Source organism: Poecilia latipinna, unplaced genomic scaffold (genome assembly GCF_001443285.1).
Source record: "Poecilia latipinna isolate Pla-1442-1.1 unplaced genomic scaffold, P_latipinna-1.0 Scaffold2414, whole genome shotgun sequence".
Classification (NCBI taxonomy): domain Eukaryota; kingdom Metazoa; phylum Chordata; class Actinopteri; order Cyprinodontiformes; family Poeciliidae; genus Poecilia; species Poecilia latipinna.
Window position 1 is genome coordinate 114707 of NW_015115030.1, and position 10260 is coordinate 124966.

At 38.1% G+C, this 10260-nt stretch overlaps 1 long non-coding RNA gene across 1 annotated transcript; it reads left to right on the top strand.

Moving 5' to 3' along the window:
- Positions 1–8997: 8997 nt before the first annotated feature.
- LOC106937699 (uncharacterized) lies at positions 8998–10200 on the top strand. The gene is made up of 2 exons (XR_001422441.1): positions 8998–9293; positions 10123–10200. It is a non-coding gene; the product is annotated as an uncharacterized LOC106937699 (long non-coding RNA).
- The last annotated feature ends 60 nt before the right edge of the window (positions 10201–10260 follow it).

A 10260-nucleotide genomic window follows, 5' to 3' on the forward strand; every position in this document is an offset into this window, starting at 1 on the left:
CAGATTGCAAAGGTCAATTACCAAATAAATTATCTTAAATTCTTGATTTATTTCCGCCCTCAAAAAAAAAAAAAAATTGACATTCCTCACACATTTGGGTAAAACAATCTGCATCCTCCATACTCACGCACGTTCCAAGTTAGCTTCACACAAGTTTACTGCAGGTCACCGGAGGATTTGACACTGCATCTGCTGAGGGAGGAGAGATTCCTCCCTCCTCCTGTACCAATGAGCTCAGCCTCCTCAGCTGACCTCTGTTTCAGCCACATTATATTTTCTGCGTATCTCCAGCCAGCGGTGCTTATGTTGGAGGACAGTTTTGGTTTTCCTTGTTTTATTTGTGCATAGCTGTGTTTGTGTTGCTTTCACTGGCGTAGAATTTGACCCATTAAGTCATGTCTGTCCCGTATTTCCAAATGAAGAAATATTATCTACTAATATTAAAAGCATATTTTTAATACCTTTACAATGTGGTATGACGTCGACTTTTTTTTTTCCCATTTTCTGATTCTCCTTTGCTCTTTAATCTCTACATGTTGACATCTAAGATGATAAATATGTTAATATGTAACCATGGTTAGGAATTAAGACAATAATGGTATTCAATTAAAGAAATAAATATTTGTATGTATATAATTTATCACCTTTCAGCCACCAGGTGTCTTGGTGGTGTTGGACATTTGACAGAAGAATTGGTACCTTGACAAAAACAGGAAGTAAGGAAGGGACAATCCCTACACAAACAGATGCCTGATATAAAATAACTTGTGGTGGAAATCAATAACCACATGCTTAAAAATCATTGGTTATTGAATGAGACTCTCACTAAGTAGTAATTTACACCAAAAAAAAGTATGCATGTCTCCTCTATATATTATACAAAACATGTCTGCTACAGAGTTGCAACGTTATATCAAGACTAATCCACCGAGTTGTTGTTAACTCCAGATTTGGGGAAGACAGTTTGTTGTTGATTTTAGCTGCAGCCAATCGGGGTTCCCCATCCAGCCAGCTGGTCTGACCTTGCACCCCCCCCACAAGTGCCAAAAAAGGGTTTGACGGAGCAGCTGGTGAGCAGAGCTCCGGCTAAGAATAACCTGGGCTTTCTGGGATGGAGGGAAGGGGATAAAGTTATCCTGAAGTTATCAGGTCCCTTTGCTGACCAATACCCATGTGAGTCACCAATATCACTGGGTGGGATCCTCTGCTCGCCCCATCCAGACCCCTTGCTTTGCTTCGCTCCTTCCTCCCTTGCTCTGCTGGTCCCCCACACCTCTTTTAGCTGCCACACAGGCAGCTCCAAATTTCCCTTTAAACCTTCTCTCTTTTTTTTTCCCTGTAAGTATTTATTTGATTTCTTCTGTTTTTCCTTGTCACAACGGAAGACTGGAGGATGAAACATCAACACGTGGAAATGGAATAATTTACTATGAGGGACATGGATTTTTTATTTTTTTTTTAATTAACAAGTCAACTTTGATTGGATATACTGAAGTCATCCCCAGGCGGTTCTAAATGCGGAGGCTTGGTTTATATCTCTGAGATAGTCTCCACGTCACCATGGCTGAAGGTAGGAACTGTTTCACCTGCTCTCACCAGCATTAACGCACAAACAATATCTGCCATTTTAATACATGAATAATGTTTCGACGAGCAATTTGCTCGGTGGAGTAAGTGTTGAAAATGGTTGCTATAAATACTGGATATCATGTTGCAGGAGAATTAGCATTGCTCTCATGTGACGGACATGACTTGTGCTGCTGACTTCAGGTTTTAAAAAGCTATGGTGTAAAACAAAACTTCACCTGTTCTGATTAAAGTTGTTTGGCTTCATCGACTTCATAAGAAAACATTTATTATTATAGTTTTTCTGTAGATTCTTAGCTAAATTGACTGAATTTGCATTTATGGAACCATGCAAAAGTATTTATAGATTTTTTTTTTTAATTTACATATTTGTCACATTACAGCTACAAACTGCAATGGATTTTATTGGTAGAGTCACAGTGCAGTGTTAAGAGTTATCAATATAAATTGTTTCTTTTTTACAAGCAAGGATCTGGCATGTGTGACCTGCACTTGTTTTCAACCCCTTTTTAGACTGATACCCCTAAATGAAATCTCCACAAAGCTGGCCTTTATGGAAGAGTGGCAAGCAGAAAGTTCTGTTTGTAGTTTGTCAGAATCATGAAGGAGACATATGGACGACGCCAGAGAAGGCTCATATAAAACATGGCGGTGTTGGCTTCATACTGTGGCGATGCTTTTCTTTTGTAGGGGAGGAGATGCGGGTCAAAGTTGGAAGGTTGATGGAGCAAATCAGGTTTATTCTGGAAGAAAACCTTTTAGAGGCTTTCAGGAAACTTGAGGCTGGTCCTTCCTGCAGCACAACAGTGGTAAACATTCAGCCGGAGCTCCAGGTTTTGATCAAAACCTGTGTTAAAATGGACCAAAGTTTAGACACAAATTTAAGTAAGAACCTATGGCAAGCTCAACGACACTCTATGTCCAATCTGGCCAATGTTAGGTTAACGTACATCTATTGAAGTAATATGTAGAAAAACGTGCAGAGTTTCAGTTTGTAGATGCGCAAAGCTGGAGGAGACACACTTCAAAAAAACACTTGCAGCTGTAATTACAACAAAAGGTGGCTCCACAAACTATGAACACAGAAGGGCTGAATACAAATACCCGCAACAGTTCTCAAAAGTTTATTTGAGCAAACTTTTGCAAACTGTTTAATTTAATTTTCCAGCATATGCACATATAGAATTCAAAGAAATAGCTTTTAAGTCTGTGACTGTAATGTGACAAAAGGTCAAGAGAAATGAACACTTTAGCAAGGCAGTGTCTCAGAGTTACACCAACACCAACAACAGCACAGAGCAGCACAGCATTACAGCTCCCACTATGTTTGTGATGGAGAAGTCCTCTGTTACCAACAACTATTCTTCATTTCAGTCTTAACCAGGGAGACTAACTTAGTACCAAAACAGGTAGAACTGATTAAGTGTATTTTTTAGTATTTGTTTGCTTAATTTGTATCTGTTGTTTTTGGCAATGTTGCACTTTGACATTGAGTTTCAAAAATAGGATGGAGAGTATTAGCACTGGTCAAAATTCACAAGCAGGTGAATAAGTTGCATATAAATGTTGAGGGAAGCATGGCATCAGTCACTTGTGACCTCATCAAACACCTCAGATTAATCTGTTTTTTCAACCATTATCTAATATCATTTCAGTGCCGCTTTCTGGTGTCTACTGGGTTTGTTGATAAATTTGTGTTATATTTTATATCAGTCAGATTAGGGGCATATGTTCTGAGACTAAATTACTTTTTTTTTTTTAAGTATTTTTATGGTCAGATAAATTGCATCCAGATTTTCCGAAACATCTACTATTTAAAAACCAGAAGGCTTCAGTGCCCCCTGGTGGACAAACTATGTAATTAAATCTCATCGCATTAGAATTGATAAAGCAACTGCTTGCTGCTCAATCATTCAATCATCACTCTCGTGTATCCCACCCACAGGAGCCAAACCCCACTCGGCGAGTGCAGCCGGGGGCTCCAGCAGAGCAGCGCAGACAAGCTCTCTCAAATCAAAAGCTTTGGAGCTCGTCAGAAAGGTGAAAGTGTCTGTGGAGCTGCTGATCGCCCTGGCTGCTCTCCTGTCCTGGGTGGTGGTAGGTGTGGTGATGTTCGACTTTGTCGAATACAAAGCAGTACCAGGTGCGTCGCAAACGCCTTGGAGTGTGTTCGCTTAAATCGTAACCGATCTCTGAATGTTTTTGTTTTCGTTTCTGTCTTCCCCCCAGATGTACAGCAAATCATTACGGACCCAGTTCAAGCTGTAAACGATGCTGTGGACGAGGTGTCCAGTCTGCTAAATAAGTTCCAAGGTACGCCTTGGTGTAAAGTTCCTGACTGACATACATGTGAATATGTCAGTCAGGAACTGAAATAGCTTCGCTTTTTTTTCTTTTTTTTTTTTTTTCCAGAATGTGCTCCTGATTTAAGTAGCCCCTCGTCTGCTGCGTCTTACGCTGCTGAAGAGGTTATAGAAGCAAAAGATGCATTTGTTCGATACTTTTCAGATGAAGAAGGTATGCCAATGCACCTGTAGTCAACAAAACAAATGAAATAAAATGTAAGACTAACGTAATGTGCCTGCATCGTACATCACAGGAACCTTTTATCCAAGCTACATCGATCCCGTGGTCATTGGAAGAAGAGCTTTCCACTCAACCAACGACTTTGTGTATGGCGTGGTTGGCTCCTTCAGGGACTCACTGTGTGCCACTGTGGATACTGTAACGGATGCAGTTTTGGATATAAAAAAAGGTGTGTGAAATAGTGTCTAATTGTATTATAATTAAATAAAACATAATCAGTCTTTCGAAATTCTTGCAACAAAAGCCTACTTGAGCTAATTTTGGATTTGTTTCTCCCAAATCCTTTGTCTTCTCCTCAGGAAAACTTGACCTCAGCTACATTGACCCTGTGATAATTGGCAGAGGGTTCTTCAGTGTTATTAACAACTTTGTTTCCGAAGTGGGGGCCTTCATCCAGAGTTCGCTCTGCCTCCTCGTGGACTCCACATTGGATGTAGTGAAAGGTGCCGTCTGAGAACAGCTGTGGTCATGCTGGGAAAAATTAGGGCACCCTATGATAACCCTGTTACTTATTAATAAAACATTATTTTAAAAAGCACAGTTTATGGTTAGGAATTCAAGAAGATCAGACATTTCTTAACGATGAACTGAATATTTTACGCGCTTTCCAGATTCTTCACATGACTGCATCTCACATAGTTTGCATTGCCCACTACACCGTGAAGCGGGATTCTCTTTTAATACCACGTTTGTGTTTTTCAGGAACCACTGACATTAGCTTCATCGATCCCGTAGTACTTGGCAGGACATTTTTCAGTGCTATAAATGACACTGTTGGTGGAATAACAGGCTACGTCCAGGACATACTGTGTGCCGTCTTAGACACCGTGCTGGATGTATCTAAAGGTACCACATCTCATTTCCTTCTTTGTCTATTGTGCGAGACTCAAATTACGATGTGAAAAATCTAAATAAAAAATGTAAGTTCAAGTTATTTATATAGTGCAAATGCACATGAGATGTAATCTCGAGGTTCTTTATCTATTTAAACCAATTGTACTAAATTCTCTTTTACATAAGTAAAACTCATCACTGACTTTAAAATCAGATGTCTATTTAATTCAGCTAAAACGTGATGAGCTGTTCCCGCAAAGCAGAGTTGTGCATTTTAAGAAGCACAGGAAAAAAAAAAAAAAAAAAAGTCCTTTTTCCTGGTCTCTTGATTCCCTTCAGTACAACTTTTTCATCTTCAAATTTATGTAAAACTAAAAACCTTTTATGGCGTCACTTGACTGAAGTTTGTCTTGCTCTTCTCAGGAACAATCGACATCAGCTATGCCGACCCCGTGGTCCTGGGCAGGAAATTCTTCAATATCATAAATGATGCTGTGAATGGATTAGTGGGCTGCATTCAGGACATATTTTGTGCTTTATTTGATATCATATTGGATATCTCTAAGGGTGAGGCCTTCCTATTTTCCTGTTTATTTTTTTGTGCCAATTGTAACTACAGATTAATAATTTATGTTTCATATGTTTTATCAAAGTCGTTTTTTCTGTTTCCTTTTCTTTCAAAATGCAAATACATGATTACGTCATGTCTTAATTGTAGGATGTCAGTCTGAAATAAACTTAAACTTAGAAAATGTGTTTTATTTTATTTCATTTTATACTTTTCACGCAATTTAATAAAGTCAGTTTTTTTCTGTAAATGCTGGTAAAAGCTGAAATACGTTGAATTTGAGATTATGTTTAAGGTATTATTTTTATCAGTTAACTTTGGTGGCAGCATCATTAAGTTCTAATTATTGCCTCCACAACGACACAAATGCATAATAATAAGTATTATACATTTATTACTCTTCACAGGAACCATTGACATCAGCTTTATTGACCCTGTGGTGATCGGCAGAAACATCTTCCATATTCTTGATGAATTTGTGAATAGCATCACAGGATACATCCAGAATGTGCTTTGCGCGATCTTGGATGTGGTACTGGACACAGTGAAAGGTACAATGCCACCTAGATTTATTACCTTATATCTAAATTTCACATTCCATTGAACGCTCTGGCTCCATTTTGATGTACTTATTTTTATCAGACCTCCAGGAGGCTGTGGGATTCAGCCCCTTATCAGCTCTGCAGAAAACAGCAGAAATCATTAAAGAACATATCAACATTATTATGAGCTACCTCTCTACAACACTGATAGGTGAACAAAGTGAGTCATTGTAACATAATGCGTTCAGAGAGCGGTTCTGCACGTTTAGTGCGTCCTTCACACAGAAACATGTTCTGGTTCTTCCAGCGATCATTCCGGACGTTTCCGTGGACCCGATGAAAGTTGTTGAGGATGCGGTACTGGAATTTACCGACAAGAAGGATTTGTTCCTGGGCTACATGTCAAGTATGATTGGTGGTGATCAAGGTGGGGCTTTCAGCAATTACTGTGAATCACAAAACATTATGATACTCTGAAATCTGATCACTATTAATTTATCTGATTTTAGGTGAACCTGTCAGTCCTCTCACCGTAAATGTTGTCACTGAAAAAGGTTTGGATTTTCGATCTTGCAAGTTGTCAGAATATAGTTGTTACGCATTTCGATATGATACGATACGATGTATTACGATGCAATATGACACTTTAGAGCTTATTACAATACTCTGTGGTGTAGAAAGCTCAAAACCAAAAATCTCTGCTCCTCTTTGTTTAGATGAAGCTGTTGTTTCTCCATCTGATATCACTCTGGTGAGAAAGAAAGGTAAGCAATACAATAATTTTCCCGCATGTTGCTGCAAAAAGACACTAATGCTCGACTCTAAAAACAGCCATATCTTCTTGTTGTAGGGGAGTTTCTACCTCCACCTGAAAAAGGTGAGAAAAAGTCTCCATGCTGGGAACATATGATTGTATTTTATTTATGTTAGCAGGTAGATTGGTTTCTCTACAGATTAACTAAAGACCTCTGTGGCATGTTGGTAGTAATTGCATTTCTTTTTCTTTTTTTTTTACCACAATTAACCGGGTTGATGATGTGGTCTTCGTTATTGACTTTGTTAATGTTTATTTCACACACCAGCCTTAAAACATTGTAAACGGTTTGTTGGTTTACGTTTTGTACCTGTCCTGGCATGACTGAATATGCATCATAATGTTTGTCATAATAAATATGTTACACAATACTGACTTCATTTTCTGTTATCACAATTTGTTGTAACCTTTCACAAAACTACATGATTTTTGTTGTTGTTGTTATGACTACGATTATCTTGTGTTGATCCTTAAAGAACATTGTCTTTGTATGAATGCATATGGGAACCTAAAAAAAATAATCAATATTGCATTTTCTGCGTCCTGCATTTTCTGTGTGACTAAATGTAAACTTTATCTCAGCTATTTATAGAGACATCCTTGTATAATATGAATGGAAATATTTGAACACATACACAGTGAATGAAACAAATTTTTACTGTCAAACGGAATCAGCTTGGGTCAATACTAAATGCAGTTTTTTAATGATGAGTTAAGGGAATACAGCAGCCAAAAGCATTTTGCTTGCACTTAAGTGCAGACTTGGGCTAAATCACTTAAAAGTCTTCATTTGTTTTAGTTTCCAACAAGGCATTTATGTTCTTTTGGGTCAGCAGTGGTTTTGGCCTTGAAACTTTCCCACAGTGAGGTCAGAGTTCCCCACATGAACTCTGACCTTAAGTGAGGCACGTTTGAACACCAGAGCAATTTAAACAATTTCAGTAGTTTTTTTTTTTTTTTTAAAGCTGCATTTTGTATTTACCCAGGTTATATCTGTCTGATATTAACGGTGTTTAGCTTTTGGGTTAACAGAACGACATTTTTTTGTAGATTCAGGTTCAGTTGGGAGGTTCTCCATGTACAGAGGTCATAAAGGTTAAATATTTCTTTTTATCTAAAATAAATAAAAACAGTGCCCAAATATTTACATGCTTAACTCTACTGTAAATATTTGGGTTTTATTAACTGGATTTGAGTATTTGATTTGATCTGTGCATCAGTCAAAAAAAAAAAAGTCTCTAATACTATCATCTTGGGTATTTCTGCTATTTCCACTCTTTTTCACCCTAAAGACTATTTTATCTTCATGTAAATTAGCAAAGGTGTGGACATGGGTTTGGTGGTGATTACAAAAGTCCCTGATACAGTTGCAGAGATGATGCATGCCATCGAAGATGAAGCTGCTTCTGCTGCAGAGGAGGCTGAGGCTGAAAAGGCCACCGGAGCTGCCGACGAAGCAGGAGTGGCCAAAGCAGAGGAAGATGAGGGTATTCAGACGTTTATTCGGTCACACATTCACCAAACTGAAGACCAATCACTAAATTTGATGCTATCACTCTATTAGTGAAACATACAGAAGAAATCCAACTTGAGTCTTCGCTGGAAGAGGAAATCATCGATGTTGGAGTTGAGGAGGAAACAGAGATGGTGGATGAGGTTACACCAAAGGAAGATGAAGAACAACTGGCGCATGAGGTGGAAGACGAGACTTCAAAAACAGGACAAGAACAAGAGGAGGGAGAAGTTAAAACAGACGATATCTTAGTAGAAGAAGAAGAAGAAGAAAAGGAGACGCCAACAACAGAGGGAGAGTTAGCAGAACAAGAGGAAGAGGAAAAATCAAAAATTGAAGCAACAATAGAAGATAAAGGCGAGGAGGAACCTGAAACTTTTGAGGTTTTGGTAGAGAGTAAGGAGGAAACTGAGGAGAAGGAAGAATTAGAGGAAATAAAAATTGAAGGCAGGGAACAAGATCAGGAGGAAGAGGAGGACTCCACAGCTGAAGAGGAACTGATTGACAGTGAGGGGGAAGACGACAAAGCTCAGTATGAAGCTGCTGATGAAGATTTGGAAAAACAGTCATTAGTTCAACAACCAGAACTTGTGCTTTCCAAAACTCCTGTCAATGACTCTGCTGTATCCGAGTCGGGCGAACAGGAAGAGGAAAAAGTAGGAACATCTCCTGATTACACGGACGAAGATTATGCAGAACTGAAGCATGATCACGATGAAAACAATAATAACAGCGAGAGCAAAAAGGCAGAACCTGAACAAAAGAGGAAGACTCGTGTTCCCTTTGAGAGGCTGAAGAAAGCTGGCTACAAAATATCACCAAAAGAACCCGCTGGCCAATTTGAGACAGGTATTATCATCACAAATACTTGGTTTTTATTTCCACCGAGGTTATCAAAAATGTTTGATGTGATAAATGACTGTGGTTTTGTTGATTGTACCCATTTTGCTGACATATTTCAATGGTTTATTGATTGTTCTCCAACAATACATCATAATGTGACCAAGACCCAACAGTGACAAATGAGCCTCACTGAAGTTGATGTTTGTGTGTATGTTTTGGCTAAGCAGTATGGATGTGAGGTCTTGTGGCTTGGTTAAAAATATCAAAAAGATGCGTTATGATCTGTAGAAACCAAATTTAAAGTTTTGGGCCACAAGTCCACAAGGTACATGACCCGACACAAAAACTTGGTAGTGGCAGCATTATGCTGTTTAATTCAAATGGAACTGGGGATTTTTATGACAGAGTACACATCCAAAGGTCTGTGCAATTAAGACATGATGCTATCCTGACCCATTTTTTTCAGTTATGTCAGAAATAATGAACAAAAAGTCCAGAAAACTGACTGAGAGAGGTTTGGGGAAGAATAAAAAACAATTCTGATACTGTGTCATGCAAGATAAAAAGCAAATTGTAAACAAAATATATGCAAACTTCTTAATTAGAAGAAAGGAAATGATAAGATATAAATAAAAAACTTATAATTAAAAAAAAATCTTAACTGACCTAAAACCATAAAAGTTTGGTTTGATTTAAAGGAGTTAACAGAAATTTGGAAAAATGAAAAAATAAAGTATGAGTATCAGGCATGTACAGTCTAGATATTTAAATTATTTATGTAGAATCTTCAATAATAAAACCTAAAATTAAATAATAAATGTTCTGATTATTTTAGAACATGAGGAAAAAGAAAAGGAAACTCCTGCTACCACAGAAGACAGCCAAATTCTGAAAGAAACAATACAAGTACAAATACATACAGAGGAAAAGAAATCTCAAAAAGAAGACATAAAAGTTGAGAAGACTCCAAAGG